Below are 18609 nucleotides of genomic sequence, written 5' to 3' on the forward strand. Positions count from 1 at the left end.
AAAAAAAAAAAAAAAAAAAAGATGGTGATTGGTGATTGGTTTTCATATAAGCATGCCAATCTGTCAATTTGAATTTTCAAAATTCTCTTCTATATTCTACTTAGAATAATTATGTGTCCTTCTGTGGAACTCCTCGCCTCATTTGTAGTAACAGCTAATCGTATCTCAGATATTTTTACCATTCTGTTCATTACATAATGGTTTCATTACATATTAGGATGAGGAATGGCTAACAAAATCCCCAAGATTTATTTAACCTTGTGCATTTTATTTTTAATATAAAAATTATTCTAGAGAATGATACCTGATTATCACCCACATTTTAAGGGGGATAAACAAAACAACCTTGCATTTTAACATTGAAATATTCTTAAAAGTAAAATTTGAAATACACTAATGTAATTATACTGACATGTTTTGTAAGTGATAACACATAATTGAATGGCTCCTGTACCAGAAGAATCACGACTATGGAAAAAGACAAAGAGCCTAATTTATTCTGACTAATCAGGATTGATGCTAATTAAAGAAGAGTGCAAGATAATGACTTCTCATTACTACCTGATAGATGGAAATAGACTGTTCTTCTAGGTAAAATAGCAACTAAATAACTTTTTTAAAAGGATTTCTTTTCTGAAGACTTTCTTCCATAAACGATGAAGTATTCATATAAAGGTCTTTTTGAGAAATCAACTAGAAAATATGGATTTCATCAAAGGCTATTTATTCTTTAGTATTTTGTCACATTTCTTGGATATGCACAAGAAAAAGACAGTATCTGAACAGGTGGCAATCAGAACAAAATTGACTTACATTATTCTGTGGAATGTTTTGCATTAAGAACATAGTCTAGTGAAGTGATTAAAGCACAAGTTCAAATCCTAATTCCTTCATCAATCAGCTCTGTGACCTGCAATCAAGTGTTTTAACCTCACTAAGGCTTAATTTTCTCACCTGTAAAATTTTTAAACTAATAGAACCTGCTTCATAGAGCTGCTTGAGTATTAAATAAAATTATCTGTGTAACATTCATAGCACAGAGCATGGCATTTAGAAAGAGCTAAATAAATATTAGCTAAAGTATTAGTTTTCTCTTGGCGTGTAACAAATCACCACAAATTTAGTGGCTGAAAACAACACAGTGTTATTATCCCACAGGTTCCATGTGTCAGTACCCTGGGCTTGGGCTTGCTGGGTCGTTTGCTCAAGGTCTTCCCAGAGGAAATTAGGGTATTAGCTGGGACTGCAATCTCATCTGGGGCTCAGGGTTTCTTCCCGGTTTACCAGTTGGCAGAATTCAGTCCCTTGCACTTGGGAGACTGAGGTCCCTAGCAGCTGGAGGTGTTACCCCATTCTCTGCCAAATGGCTCTTCCAGAGCATGGAGGCTTGTTCTTCAAAGCCAGCAAGAGTGCAACTACCGCTGCTTTCTTCTACCTACCTTCTTCCATCTCTGACTTCTAAATTTTTTTTTATCTTTTTTTTTTTGGTGGGGAGCTTTGTCACCCAGGGTGGAGTGCAGTGGTGTGATCTCAGCTCATTGCAACCTCTGCCACCAGTGTTCAAGTGATTCTCCTGCCTTAGCCTCCCAAGTAGCTGGGATTACATGCCTACCACCATGCCCAGCCAATTTTTGTATTTTTAGTAGAGACAGGGTTTTGCCATCTTGGCCAGGCTGGTCATGAACTCCTGACCTCAGGTGATCTGCCCACCTTGGCCTCCCAAAATACTAAGATTACAGGTGTGAGCCACCATGCCCGGCCCTAAATTATTATTGTCGCCCAGGCTGGAGTGCAGTGGTGTGATCTCTGTTCACTGCAACCTCTGCCTCTCGGGTTCAAGTGATTCTCCTGCCTCAGCCTCCCAATTGGATGGGATTACAGGTGTGTGCCACCATGCCTGGCTAATTTTTTGTATTTTTAGTAGAGACGGGGCTTCACCGTGTTAGCCAGGATGGTCTCAATCTCCTGACCTCGTGATCCACCCACCTCAGCCTCCCAAAGTGCTGGGATTACAGGCATCAGCCACCGCGCCCAGCCAAATTATTTTTTAAAAGAGCTCACCTCATTGTGTCAGATCCTCACAGGATCTTTTGATCAATTTAAACTAGCTGATTAGGGACCTTACTTACATCTGCTAAATGCCTTCACCTTTGCCATTCAAGGTAACTTAATCATGGCGGTGATATTCCATTATAGTCAGAGTTCTCCCCTGCACTCAATGGAAGAGGATTCCCATCAGGGAGGATGAATTGTGAGGCTCATCTTAGAATTCTGTCTACCAAAGCTATAATTTTATAATTATTACTAAATATTAAGTGGAGTGTTTATTTAAAATGAGTCTGAGCCAGGTGAGGTGGCCCGTATTTGTAATCCCACCACTGTGGGAAGCAGAAGCAGGTGGGTCACTTGAGCCCAGGAGTTCAAGACCAGGCTGGGCAACATGACAAAACCCCATCTCTTCAAAAAATACAAAAGTTAGCTGAGCGTGGTGAGGTGCACCTGTACTCCCAAATACTTAGGAGGCTGAAGTGGAAGGGTCATTTGAGCCTTGGAGGTTGAGGCTGCAGTGAGCTGAGATGACACCACTGTACTCCAGCCTGGGTGACAGAGTGAGGACCGTGTCTCAAAATGAAATGACATAAAATAAGTGTCTGAGATTATGATTAGATATACCTTAACATTTCTTCAAGCACCTGCATTTTAAACTCTGATTGAGTATACCATTGAGAAAACAGTATTTTAATTTCTTGAGGATTTAGCACATCATCTCAACAATTTATTCAAGGTTGCTTTTTCCAGGTGTTTACATCATGGTGAAAAATAATAGCAGCAGTGAAAATACAAATACCACAAAATTATAAAATATCCAAATACAGGCCTAAAAGACATTGCTTCTGGTATAGTTATAAGCTAAGCTGCAGAAGCATCTATGAAAACTGTAACTGAAAAGTTATGAAGAAATTTAAGAAAAATAATGATTACTAGCACTCCTAGATGATGATTAACACACCTAGATTGCCAAGGGAGATTATTACCTACAAAATGATAAGATTTTTCATGTATACATACACACACAAACTGCTCTGCAAAAAAAACACTATTTGCAAAACAAAAGAAAAAAATGTGAAAGAATGTTTGTAATGGGTAGCTTTGATTTTGAAAGAAACAAAAAGCCTTTCCATGATTAACAAGATTACCTTAATCAAAATTAAAGTAAGAAATGACATAATGGTTAATTTATGGCTTGATTAAGGTATAGTAAGGGAACAAACTATAGTAATATTTTGAGAGAATATAATTGTAATGGAAATGGCTGTGCTTTAGTCAGGAGTAGACCGAGGTGGCCTTCTGGTGAAGTGTGACTCAGTGGGTTTGGAGCGCAGGCACACCACCCCCACAAATTATGTAATCACTCCACATAAGGCACATTAGGAAACCACTCACGCGAGCTCATACTTGGCTCAGAGCCACTGTTGTCTGCAAAAGGTATAATTACCCTGCTGCCACTGTACCTATGGCTCACACCCAGGCTTGCACCCAGAGAGAGAATAAGCAATGTCAAAACTGCCTACGATTCCTCAAGTGTTTTTCCAGCTACTCACCACTCACCCACTCACTCCCCTCGGACCTTAGCTTGGGCTGGAACCGGACACTTCGCATGATGATAATTTTCAAAAACAATTATCAAAACTATTGAATAATGGAGTCTTTCAATTTCTGATAAGTCCATAATATGTATGGCAATTAGTTCATTGTAGGCAAAAAACATTTAGGGCAAGAAAAACAATAATTATTTCGGAAACTCCTGCAGGAATAGGTATATAGTAGAATTGATTGGATGAGGTCTATTCAACTGAATGAAGGGAAAGAATCGAATTATAGGAGTTAAATGAGTCAAGGTAAGACATTTAGGAAAGTATATGCAGGTCAAAAAGTCCTTGAGGAAAAACAGAGCAAATAAGGAGAAAGAGGCAGGAGAGCTACAAAATAATTTACATTTTTGCTTCTACAAAATGAAATGGAATCTGACCAAATAGAACTAAAGTTTTAAGAGTGAGCTGGACATTCACCTCTCCTAGTAAACTTGGTAGCAGGTTCTTCATTTCATTGCAGTGATTTATAATGAGGGAAACTCTCAGGCAAATTGACTAACCCTTAATGATAGAACCTGGTTAAACCAGGCTCTCGTTGGAGGAAAAACTCAGAAGTCTTCAGGGGCTTTCTGAATCAGATTAAAAGTGAGACCATTTAAATATGAGATCAAAAATAAGATTTATGGTATAATATAAAAGAGCTTAATTAAGTGTACATGCCTATGAGATTCCAGATACTGAGTGTGCTTATAATTGATGCCATTGATTTAGTCATGATCAGTACTATTGACTTAAATACTCTAATTGCATATTATTTCACTGGTTCTTCTCTTAGACTTTGCTTCCTTAAGGAAACTTCTCCAGGGAAAAAAAATGAGAGATCATTCTGTTGGTCACTATTGTAAACGGGTTTGGATTGTCATAATTGCTGTTCCCAATATCTGCCAGGAAGAGGTGAGGGTAGCATAAGAAACACTAGGAAATCATTAGAAGAGAAAAAAAAAATCTTCTCAAAATCTAGTATCCTCTTTATTTTGTAAAATTTTTTTTTTTTGAGACAGAGTTTCACTCATGTAGCCCAGGTTGGAGTGCAGTGGCACAATCTCGGCTCACTGCAACCTCCCATGTTCAAGTGATTCTCCTGCCTCAGTTTCCCAAGTAGCTGGGATTACAGACATGCACCACCATGCCTGGCTAATTTTTGTATTTTTAGTAGAGACAGGATTTCACCTTGTTGGCCAGGCTGGTCTGGAACTCCTGATCTCGGGTGATCCACCCACCTCGGCCTCCCAAAGTGCTAGGATTACAGGCATGAGCCACCCTGTCCGGCCCTATTTTGTAAAGCTTCATGCTGATGAAATTATTGATGCATCTTTATCACTGTAGTTGGCAGAATAATATCCTTCCTCCAAAGATGTCCACACACTAATTGCTTACACCTCTGACTATGTTATCTTATATGGCAAATTGGATTTTGCAGATCTAATTAGGGTCAAGGACTTTCAGATGGAGATATTATCCTGTGGGTGGCACAGAGATTATATTGTGGCTATCAATCAACCTAATCACATGAGTCTTTAAAAATAGTCTTTCCCTGGCTGTGGTAAGAGAAAGAGACGTGATGATGAAAGCAGACTTGGAGGGATGTGACATTGCTGGCTTTGAATTTGGAGGAAGGGGCCATCAGCCAAGGAGTGTGTGCAGCCTCTAGGAGCCGGAAGAAGCAACCAAACAGGCTCTTCTAGATGCTCCAGAGAAAAACTCCACCCTGCTGACACTTCTATTTTATCCCAAATAGGACCTGTATCAGACTTCTAACCTACAAAACTGTAGGATACTAAATGTAGGTTGTTTTAGGCATTAATCTTGTGGCAATTTGTTACAGCAGCAATAGAATACTACTATAATTACTAACAGAAATTTAGCAAAAACCATTCTACTTGAGTAAAAAGTAGTTCCTTCAGAACTACTCCTTCAGAAAAGCAAATAAAAACATAGGAAATAAAGAGTGAAAGAAAGCCAATTATTGCTCCCATCTGTTCTTCCTTTCAACCAGTTCCCACTACAACACCTCTATTAGGTTAACTGCCCTGTCAGGACACTTAGAAAGTATAGAGCTGTAAGGTGTGACAGTGAGGAAATCTTAAGCTGAATAATTCAATAAATCTGAGTTTGAATTCTACCTTTGTCACATAGAGGACTTGTGGTATTGAGCAGAGTATTTAAAAAGCCTGATCCTGAGTTTCTTTATCTCCATGATAAAGATAATTATCCCCATAAGGGTTGTCAAAATAATCAAGTGAGCTAATATTTAAATAATGGCTAGTGCATAGTATATCCTAACTGAATGAATTTTAGCCTGTTATTATTATTATCACTTTTTCTAGTGAGTTACATAAACCATAAAGAAGTTATATGAGTAACGTAAAGTTCACATTAAGAAAACCACAGGAGAAAGACTAAATTTCCAGGACTCTAGCCTCTAATTATTTTTTTCACTCTTGCCTGCAGCCTCTATTGGTCAAAATATGTGTTATCATATTAGAGAGTTCCGGCTGGGCACGGTGGCTCATGTCTGTAATCTCAGCACTTTGGGAGACCGAGGCAGGCAGATCACCCGAAGTCAGGAGTTTGAGATCAGCCTGGCCAACATAGTGAAACCCCGTCTCTACTAAAAATTCAAAAACTATCCAGGCATGGTTGCACACACCTGTGATCCCAGCTACTTGTGAGGCTGAGGCAGGAGAATCCCTTGAACCTAGGAGGCAGAGGTTGCAGGGAGCCAAGATCGCGCCACTGCACTCCAGCCTGGGCAACAGAGCAAGACCGTTTCAAACAAACAAACAAAAAACAACGAGAGTGTCTCAAATTGCCATCTTAAGTGTAAAAATTCACAAAATATTTAATTACATTTATAGAAACAAAATGAACTTGTCTTAATCTATGGGCATACCTCAAAATTATCTTTTACTAACTCTTCCACTAACTCAAAGTGTAAAACAGTATAAGTCAATTTTCGTATTAATCTCTTTAGATCCTTGTTCTTTTTAATGGATATCATCAATAAATATAGATTTAGAAATGAATCAGTTATACAAGAAATAACTGACCTTCATACTATCACTGGTCTTTCAAAATAACATTTATGAATTCATAAGCCACAAATATTAATTTACTGACACATATATTAATGCAATCTCAGCATGCTGGATAATCTGTTTCCAGATAGGAACATGTGGCAAGTAAGCATTACATTTTCTACAAGACAGGCTAGATTCTAAAATCAACATGTAAAGCAAAATAGAGAGAGTTGTTTAATAACATCAAAAGTGCAAGACCTGTCCTGGGAGTCTCCCTAATTAATCATCTCATCCTATATTCTTTATTAAAACTTTAAATGAATTAAGTGTTTGGCTCACTGATATGTGGGATGCACCAAAAGTAATTGAATGTGGTAATTGAAAATTTGTTAAACCTGTCACTGTACATCATTATCAGCTTTAAATCCAACAGAGAACAATTAGCTTACAACAGTTATAGTTGAATCAAGTCCACTTTATGGTTGAGTGAGTAATGCACATTCATCAGTAAATTAAATTAGACTCCAAGTAGATGAACAGGATAAAGGTTGCATGTGTGAATGGTGTAAATAGAGTAAAACATAGGATTTATGGAGTGCTAAACCTATTTCCGGAAGCAATGTGGGCTAAATAGCCTTCATTACAGCCTCTTAACCAGCAGACAGGTCATAGATCAAGCAAGAGTCTTAAAATAAAAATCTACTTAACTGTAGCCCCTTGCTTATGATTGATATGTTAAAAGTAAATAATCAGATGTGTAACTATTAATAGATAGCAGATACCATCATCTTCCCATTGCCACACAAGACTACTACAATTTATAAAAGCAGAAAACTAACAAACTCTATTGTCGGTTATATTTTACAGGAGAAGGCTTTGGGGCAAGAATGCCCCATTATGCTCTCTCAACTGATTAGTATTTTTAATTAAAAGTTACAGTCATGCTCATTAACAAAAATTTTACTGCAGAGTTTCTGCAATGATGGAAAATATTTGAAATATTTGGTAAGGATACATTTATTTGGCAAGAAAATTAAAGTTACATTGGTCTATAATGGTGTATTTTTATATACACTCATAAAAGGTTTTAGGTGCAGACATACGTTCTTTTGAACGACTTGGAGTTGCCATAAATATAATGCTGAAAAACATAACAGATACTTGTGTTACTGATGTGTTTGAGAAGCTGAGAAATAACAAACATTGGATAATTGTATAAATGCCAGATATAACTCAGTTACAATATCCTACAAGTCTGAAAATTTGTATCCTTTGATCCAAGGGTCATCTAAATTTTAGGTTATAGACATAAAATGTGCACATTTATGCTGTTTAGGGCTAAAAATTTGATTAATTTAAAACTAGCAGTAAAACTTAGAAGTGGACCTTAATGTTTATATTTCCTACCAAGGTTACCTCCCCGCCAGTATTATGGTATCTGAGAAATCAAATTAGAAATTTTAATTTCTTCTGGTCAGTATGTTTATAGTCTCAATGAATGTTTTATTGCATTCAAGCTAAGTAAAAAACATATGGGTGCCTTTGAGTTTCTAGAGACAGACTGCTATCTCTCTTAGATAATATATATAGGAAAATATTAACTATTGAGAAGTTTTTATTTCTCCCAGCTGCTCCCACCAGCATTTTCTACATTTCTTGAATTAATTTTCAACATATTTTCATCACATGACACATGTTATAGCATTTTCAACAATTACCTTCTCCATTGATCATTTCCTGTTGCCTTATAGCCAGCCTCCTAAATCTCAACAATAATGTCTACAACTCTAAGTACAGAACTGATTACTTCTGGAAAACCTTCCTGAAGATAGCTAATCTCGGCCTTCTAGGTTCTTGTTGCTTGCAATAATAAAATGGCAGCTCTTGGTAAGTGTCCTGGTGTATTTTTGATTTGTACTTTAGGCATGTTTTTAGGGTCTTCCAGTGACAGTTGAGCTAATAACTCCATGGCCTATGGATTTCCAAAGAAATGTATAATATTTAATTGTCATTTTTACTTATTGATAAAAAGGTATCCCTTTTATAAGAGATTTGGTTCCGAACAGTTTATATAGAAGGGAGAAAACATGTCTTAGGTTGATTCAGAACTTATATTTCTACATAATAATGTCTCTCATTTTTTATTTTAAGCATTTCCCCTAAAAATTTTAAAAGTAGACATAGTTTTAAAGGGAATTTCATTACTTTGGGGCTACAAACCTGAATATGCTTTTCTTTTTCCCATGACTAGTTAAGACCCATAATCTCACCTGATCCCGAGTTGTCTTTGGTTTACTGGCATTTGGAGGCTTGTTTCCATCTGGGTTATAACCTTTCATTGGCATCCTTATGATAGACATATTGGGAATGTAGGAGAACCTTAAATCCATCCAGCGGGCTTAAGTTGCTGTTGACACTTTTTTTCCTCTATAAAATGAAATTAATACCTTATGTGAAAAATATTTGGAACATTCTACAATATAGATTTTTTAAAATTAAAGATTGTGTAGTTGACTGAAACTATATAATCCTTGTTCTAGTGAGCCAAATGCTAAATTCTAAGCCTTACCTAAATGGTTCAAAAGGTTTTAAACACCAAAATAATATACATTATTTTCATTTAAGTACCCCCTGTGTGTATGGCACTGTACAATGTTCTTTGGGTGGAGAATGCAAAATAAATAGAAGATGGATCCTACCATTGAGAAATCAATATGCAAATGTATGAAATGAAAGCCAATCAGTAAAAACTACCTATACATTAGTTCCGTGTGGTATGGTTTCAAGTCAGGTGAAGTCCTTAAGGGTTATAGGATACAAATATATAACGTCAAAAAAGCACAACCACCTTCATCACATTGAAGACCCTCTAGGCCAGCACACAGACAATAATAAGCTGCAAGAAAAGACAAGCACTATAATAGAAATTCAAGCCAGACAGTTTCCCTCAGTCTTTAGCACTGGAAAACTACCTGCATTATGAGTGAGGCTGCAGGAGCTCAAAACAGATGCTCAACATTCATACAAAACTGAAACTTCAATATCATAGCAAACCAGGGAATAGTCTAAATGGTTTTAAGTGATTAAAAAAAAAACTAAGTTGGTTTTGATCATCTGCAGTTTTTCTTCCAAGTATTCTTTCATAGATTTAAAAAAAAAAACACACAATAAACTTTAAAAAAGATTCAGTAAACTTCTGTATCCCAACCAGTAAAGACTCCAAAATTAATACTTTTCCTTTTTTGTCTTATTATAGATCTATTCACCTATATCCCTCTATACATGCATCAATTTATCTATATTTTAATGAATTTCCAAATAAGTTTCAGACATCAGTATGCTTCCTACCTAAACACTGTTATATAATTAGTTTACATTTTTTAGGTTAAATGTACCTGCTATAAAATGCACAAATGTTTACTATGCCATTTAATTAATTTTGACAGATGCATAACCTGTATAACCTAAACCCCCATTTTTAAAATATTCACTCTTAGTACTTGATGTAACATATCAAGAGGTTGAATACTACCTCACCTAAGAAAGTTTCCTCATGCCCCATCCCAGTTAGTTCCTACCCCTAGACCTCCAAGAGACAACCACTCTGAAATTTGTTTCCACCAAAGATTAGTTTACCTGCTCTATAACATCATAAAAATGTAATTACATAGCATGAACATTTTACTTAAAGCTTCTTTCACACAGTATTTTTTAAGATTCATCCATGTTGTTGCATATGTTTTTTTTCATTTTTATCACTAAATACTACCCCATCATATGAATACGCCATAATCTGTTTATTCATTAATGTATTAATAAACATTTTCAGCTTTGGACTTTTATGAATACAGTTCCAAATAACATTCCTATATAAGCCTTTCTGTGCATATATCTTTTGATTTCTCTTGGAATGAAACCAATGAATCACAGAATAAGTGTATATTTAGTTTTATAAGAAAATATTGTATACTCCCAACAACAATGAATCAGATTTCCAGGTGCCCTACAACCTCACTAACATTATCCAGCTCTCCCTCTCTCTCTGTCTTTCTCTCTATATATATACATATATATGGACATACATATTGTACAAGTATGTATATATATGTACATATATATGGAGAGAAATTTTATATAAACATATACATAAAACTTTAGACATTCAAGTGCACATATATGTAGTTGTATCTCTTTCTGATTTTAATTTGTACCATCTAATGACTGTATTAGTGTACATTCAACAAGAGATAGAAACCACACATTGGGTTAGACTACAGAAGTTTAATATAAAGAATTATAAAACTATGATAAAAGAATAACTACAACATTTGAGAAAACTCTCTATGGTACCCCAAGATGGAAAGTAAGTACCCCAGGAAAGACAAATTTGGTAGGGGGCTTCCTTCCCAAGGCTGGTGTGATGGTTCATACTGAGTGTCACCTTGATTGGATTGAAGGATGCAAAGTATTGATCCTGGATGTGTCAGTGAAGGTGTTGCCAAAGGAGATTAAGAGTTGAGTCAGTGGGCTGGGAAAGGCAGACCCACCCTTAATCTGGGTGGGCACAATCTAATCAGCTGCCAGCACGCCCAGAATAAAAGCAGGCAGAAGAACATGGAGAGATCAGACTGGCTTAGCCTCCCAGCCTACATATTTATCCCATGCTGGATGCTTCCTGCCCTCAAACACTGGACTCCAAGTTCTTCAGCTTTGGGATGCGGACTGGCTTCCTTGCTCCTCAGTTTGCAGATGGCCTACTGTGGGACCTTGTGATTGCGTCAGTTAATACTCCTTAATCAACTCCCCTTTTTATATACATTTATCCTATTAGTTCTGTCCCTCTAGAGAACCCTGACTAATATAGCTGGGGTTCAGATCTTGCTAGAGGAGTTATAATTTAGCTTGCTAAAGAGTGGAAAGTTGTTTTTTCCATACTAAAGCTGATCTGCACAACTGGGTCAGTACAGTGTAGCCTTCCAGAGTGCAAGTGGGGAACAGGCCATCAGTAACCAGGGCAAGCAGAGGAGGTGGGGATTTTCCAGGCCCCAGGCCAGACATGTTGGTCTGGCAGAGGGATCAGCATCCAGAAGGGATCCTCTGGGCCTCAGGGACCACTCTGGTGCCTGCAGAAGGAATCAGGGCAGTTGTGCCAGCAGAAGGTCTTTAGAGCACTGGTTTCTCTATTTAGGGTCATGGAAAGGTTATCATCAGTCCAGACTGAGACTTCCAGGTGTCTGTGGATCCACGCACTCTGGGCCTGTGGTTGTGGCAGAGCTCCACTGGATGTCATCCCAACCACACCACCCTACCCACAATTCAGCCACCAGCACCTGCAGGAGACCCTCTTGTTCCTACAGTGCTCCCACAGTGCCCTTTAATGAGAAAGCTTAATAATGTGCTCACTTTAAGGGAAAAATGCTTAGAGGAAGCCCATAATCACAAAGCATATGTTGAAGAGTGAATTTGGAGGTGAATAGCAATACAAATACAAACGAACAAAAGTAGATTTAAAAGTTGGGATAATTTACCCAAGATCATACAAGGGGTAAAGTAATTTAACATTTTAACTCTTGGAGTCTAACCCTTCAGAACTATGCTGTCCTGTCTCTCAAAACAGTGTGCGCATTTTATATTTTAAGCACATACCCAAAGTATCAATAATACTTTTAATCTCTATATTATCAGTTCTTCCATTAGAGATGGAATCATGGATGATTTTTATTTTGTGTTTTATTTTCTAAGTTTTTGAAAATAACATGTATAATCATTATGATACAGGGAGTAGTTTTTCTTTGTTGTCATAATGATTTAAGATAAAAATCACAGTTTCTGTTTATCTTGATTCATATATAATTGTCTTAAATGTAGAACTCATGGAAATTTGCCCAAGAATATGAACTTACTCTCTTTACAGCCCAATTGTCATCAAAACTTCAGCTTGTTGAAATTCTTATCCTTAAACATTTATATTTAATTTACTTTTCTAGGTAGGCTAAATTTCAGATTAGACAAGACTCTCAGAGAACCATGTGCTAGGAACTAGATGTCCTTTATATGATTGTTTTTACAAAAATGAAATTTGGAATTTTTCCATCAACTTTATATTGAGACATAAGGAAGTAATCTTACAAAATATATGTCCGCATTTAGTTTAGATTGTAGTTTATAGCTTGCCTACTATACTACACCTTGTATATATGGGTGTATGTGTGTGTATGTGTGCTATTCAACTTCACCTGATAGTATGGTTTAATACCAACCACATTAGTTAGTTTAAATTTCTTCCAGATTTAAATATTCTGGGTTGCTCTAAAGCAAATTATCCTATTTGTTTGCTTTTCTCTTGTTCTAGATACCGGAGATCTTAAAACTGATCATTTTTCTTTTTCTGGGTTTGTTACTTGAAAACTCAGGGCCAAGTTGGGATGCCCATTTAGTAATACCGTAGGCTTTGTGGCATGGTTTCTATAAACCACCAGATCTATTGTATTTTTGCATTCTTATTTTTATTTTGTTACCAATTTATTTCTTTAGCTGTATTTCCCGATTGTATTATATTCCTATAACTGATATAAAATTCCTTTAGGAGGAAATCAAGGGGTGTGCATGTGTGTGTGTATGTGTGTGCGTGTGTGTGTGCACACGCGTGCAGTATTAAACTTGATGGTATTTACCCACACTTTTTTCCTGAAATATATTCTACAATTATCTAAAACAGTGCTTATTTCCACAGTAAATGGTATTTCTTTTTTACCACATGTGAGGTTAAATTTCAAACATCAATATTTAGTGACCCGAAAGGTCATCTGAACCATCCTTATATCTCTAGAGAGTATTACATTCAAATTATTACAGATCAATGGCCAATTATTTTGCTGAAGTTTATATTTTGATAAAGAATGCTGCATACTTAGCTTTTCAAATGGACATTCACCCATGGTTAGTAATGTCAAAGAAAAATTATACCCGATGAAGTTAAAAAGACAAGGAAGATTTTATGCAAGTTTATTGCAATAGGAGTTGAGACTACAGCAATAGGGAGAGAAACTGAACTCAAACTTGATCAAAAGGCAGAAGGGATTTTAAGTACTGAGATGAGCTACTGGAAAAGTACTGAAGAACTTTAGGGGGGTAGATTGGTCAATGTGATTAGGCCATATATATTTGCTAGTTAGCACTTATCAAAATTAGGCTCCTACCCTCCCACAAGGACTGGGAGAGAAGGGCACTATTATTGATGACATTTCAAAGGGATGGCTCCCAGATCCTTGAAAAAGATATTCCTGGGTTGGACAACTGGCAAGAGGCTGGAAGAAGATTTATATCTCAAAGGGACAGACAAAGAATTTGCAATTATTAGTTTTCTAAAGTAAATGTTCTAAGAAAAGGGAGGTGGGGGCCTATAATCAGAAAGAAATCCGTCAAAAGTTTAGGCATGCTGTGGGGAACCTAAGGCCATCTTGGATAGCAGTAGTAGCAGTAATAGTAGGAGTAGTAGCAGTCAATCTAGGTAAACAAAGCAATATTAGTTTTACTATGTATTTAGACCAATAGCAGGAGGTAGCTTGGTCTTTTTTAAGCTATATTTTAATATTTAAAGCACAAACTTTAATGATAGTACAGTATTTAACACATGTGGTATAATCCACATTTCTCTGTATCTGTCCTGTCCTCTTCCCTAGTGAATATCTCCTATTCTAATCATTGCTGAGAATTTCCCGGGCCCATTCTCAATCATCACTGCTCACAGTTAGTCTCAGGTAACCACTGAATTTTGAAGCTTCAGTTGCTAAAGCTACCTAAATTGACAATTTCATACCCAAGACACTCATGTAAACCTCACAAGGTTGTGAGAAATGAATGTGATAATGTATGTAAAAGCTCATGGCACAGTCCCTGGAAAACAGTAGTTAAAGGATGGTTTTCATTGATTCAACACATTTATTTCACTTCTTACTAGCCTTGTCACTCTTCTTTCTCTTCCTTGTTCCAGGCTTCTGGCTCCTTGTCTCTCACCCTTACCTGTGGGAATGTAACACCCTTGCTAAGAGCAGCACGCACATCTCTGGGCTCATGGACCCAGCAGTATCAATGCCTTTGCTCTCAGAATCTGCTCTTAGTCCTACCCATCATACATGCACATTCCAGTTTTGATTCCTACTACAGCTTTTTATGCTGCTTAGCACTGAGGGAAGCAAGGCAGACCAGCCCCATCAGCTACAAGAGTAGAATCATCCGTGGCATCCATAAGTTGATATAGGTGTAGTCGGTTCTCTGGCACATCACACACCTGAACAAACACTCACAGAATGTTCTGAATATTATGATTCTGACAAAGTGAAGATAAAGGAAGGACCAAAAACGACAGAAAAAGCTACAAGGCCAAAAAAAAAAAAAGATACAAAGAAAGGCAAATGGAGAAATACAATGATCATTACTTTAAGCATTAAAAGTAGGAGAAAGCTTTTGTTTGTTTTTTGTTTTGTTTGCAAGAACTCAAGGATTAAAGAGTTACAGCATGAAAAAGAGCTGAGGGATAGAACTAGGTGACAAGCTGCCTTGGGGAAACACTGGAGAAGAGACATTCTGCTGTGAACAGACTATAAAGCTCCTAACAATAGGAGGAGCTCCGTCTAACTTGCTTTTTATTTTCTTCTTTCTTCAGGTCTCCACTTCTACATTCATGTAATGGCAAAATAACTCAATCCTAGGTTTACTGATTAAAGTAAAACCATTGAGAACATTTTTGTCTTGTCTAAATCTCTTCTACTCCCTCCTGTTCTTCTACCTATTCTCTCAACTTACGTCCCGTTTCAGAGTAATATCTTCCTTAATTATTTTTAGGATACTCCTTTAAGCCTTCTTAAGTTTTCATTCCTTTTATTTTTCATCAGTTTTCTGTCCTTGTAATTAACATCCTTTCTCTTCAGAAGCAAGATCTAGTATGTGTCCAGTGGAGTAAAGAATGTTTCAGTCTAATACATAAACAACTCTATTGTAAATATTCGGGAAACTATATTATGATCTTGCATAATATGTACTAAGAAAAATTTAATATACGTAGAATAAAAGAGATGGAATAAAAAGAGTAAATGCTAAGTACAGGGGAACATTGTCACATTTCTCGTGCTCTCTCTGCCATGACAATAACTTCATGAATGTATTTATAATGAAGGACGGACTGAATAATGACCCAAATAAGATTTTAATTTTCTTTCATTTTAAGTCTATTGAGTAGTTTTTATGCTCAGCCCTTAAAAAGGATAAAACAGTGCTTTCCATTATTCACAAAAGAATTACATTTGTGTGAATGCTATTTTGCAATTATTCTATAGATCTCTGCTGTGACACTCAAGGAGTTTCAAATAGTCAATACAAAATGGGACTTTGAATGTTGAGGAAGTCATATAACAATAAGCAGGGGTGGTTCAGAAAGAATATTCATTACTGGGAGACATTGAAAATGTGTTTATGGAAGAATTGATCACAGAGTCAAAACTGGTATTTTTCAGTGGAATTGGTGCATTTTTCCCATTAAACTTTTAATGACTCGGATCCAAAGCATATTTAATTCATGGATCACTGCTGCAATATTGTGTCAACATGTACTTAGGGAGTCTTCAATGTATGGATCACTGCAGTGATAGACTGTAATGGCCCCTCGTCTATCAAGTTAACGCATTTATCATAGAACACTAATACAGGGGTAATTGATAAGATATTTCATAGCTTATACCTTATAAGAAAGTGTTGTCAGCCCCCTAAGGTTATCAGTAGTAAAAGTAACAAAAAAACAGAATTAATTACTAAGACTTTTTAGAAAAATAGCATTTACAAAACATAAGCTTTCTCCAAGTTCACTCTATGCTTAGATGATCATTTCATTTTAACATTGATTATTTACTAAATTCTATTTTATTTTATTTTATTCATTTACTTATTTATTTATTTGAGACAGGGTCTCCCTCTGTCACCCATGCTGGAGTGAAGTGATGCAATCTCAGCTCATATTTATTTATTTCTTTGAGACAGGGTCTCCTTCTGTCACCCAGGCTGGAGTAGAGTGATGCCATCTCAGCTCACTGCAACCTCCACGTCCGGCACTGAAGTGATCCTCCCACCTCAGCTGCCTGAGTAGCTGGGACTACAGACATGCCCCACCATGCCTGGCTAATTTTTGTATTTTTTGTAGAGATGGGATTTTGCCATGTTGCCCAAGTTGGTCTTGAACTCTTGGACTCAGGCAATCCACCTGCCTCATCCTCCCAAAGTGCTGGGGTTATAGGCGTGCGCCACTGTGCCCAACCCCTAAACTCAATTTGATTTTAAGGTATATTCAGCTATGCTGCATCTTTTGTACATTAATATGGGTCATTTTCTTAGACTACTTCATAGGAATAACATCACTTATATGAGGCTCAATAACTAGGAAGTGGGAGCTCTGGTGAATTAAACAACTCTGATGAATTAAACAAGGAGACTGTAGGTGGTATACTGAGTTTGATGCCTCCCCTGCCTTAGGCAATGGAAAGATATACTACTTTACATTTAGTCAAGAGTTTTTGCTGGCATATTGTAATTATTAACAGACATTACTGAGCATCTTTCTTTCTATAAGAAAAGTACAACAAAGACTCTATTTGATAATGCATGTGGTACATTTTAAATTCTCCATAAAATTAAGTTCAGCCTGTCGTCAGTTGATAGTTATTTCAAGAATAATTTTTGCATTATTAAAAATGTCAATCAACAATAGCTGTAAGGAAAGATATGTACATGACAATATATACCAACCACTCTTTCCATTTGTTTTCACTTCCATCTGACTTCTACTTCAAAGTTATAAGACAAAATCTATATTTATTACTTGTATTTGTTAACAAATAAAAATGGAACAATAAAAAATGAACAAACAACTGATTCATACAATAACACAGATGAATCCAAAATGCCTTAAGTGAAAGAAGTCAGACAAAACGTCTACATATTATACGAGTCTTTGTGACATTCTGGAAAAGGATGACTGACAGCTCAATGGTTTCTAGAGAGAGTGGAAAGAAAAGCCAGGGGACAAAGGATCAGTATGAGAAAAATTTGGGGGTGACCGAATAATTCTGTACATTATTGTGGTGGTGGAAACATAACTCTGGATTTCCCAAAAACCATGGGACCTCCAAAAGATTGATAAATAAAATTGGTAGGTGGCATTTAACCAAGTGATCAAGAGTAACATCACCAGTAATAACACATATCCATATCATGTATCCCTGATATAATGTGCTGAGAAGTGATAGCCATACTAAGAATTCATAACTTCAACCTAATCATAAGAATATATCAGACAAATATAAATCAAGTAATATTCTACAAAATACTGTCCAGTACTCTTAAAAGTGTCAAGGTAATGAAAGACAAGGAAAGCCAGATTAGAGATCTGTCAGAGATCTGTCACAGATTAGAGGAGCCTCAGGAGATATGCAACCAAATGCAATGTTGGATCCTGGATTGGACCCTGGAACAAAATAAGGACACTAGTGGATAAATTATTAAAGCTAAGTAAAGTCTGTAATTTAGTAATTAGCACGTATCACTGTTAATTTCCTAGTTTTGACAAACTTTACCATGGCTATGTAAGATATTAACAATAGGAGAAGAAAGAAAATGGTGTGAAGGATGTATTATCTTTGCAACTCCTCTGTAATTCTATAATTATTCAAAAATAAATTGTTTTTAAAAATCTAACGAAAGGACATGCCATACTGCAGGGGCTATATTCTCATGTGCATCAAGTTGCCATGAAGCTGGGAGAAACCAATAGTCACAAAATGTGACATTGTTTTCACCAAAAAAATACTAATAATAATGTGATTTGGATTAAATACTGTCTAACCCCATCTTTTTCATTCTCTTATAAGACTTTAGAATTAGAACCTGTT

The sequence above is a fragment of the Pongo pygmaeus genome, chromosome 2, assembly GCF_028885625.2.
Source record: "Pongo pygmaeus isolate AG05252 chromosome 2, NHGRI_mPonPyg2-v2.0_pri, whole genome shotgun sequence".
In the NCBI taxonomy this organism is placed as follows: domain Eukaryota; kingdom Metazoa; phylum Chordata; class Mammalia; order Primates; family Hominidae; genus Pongo; species Pongo pygmaeus.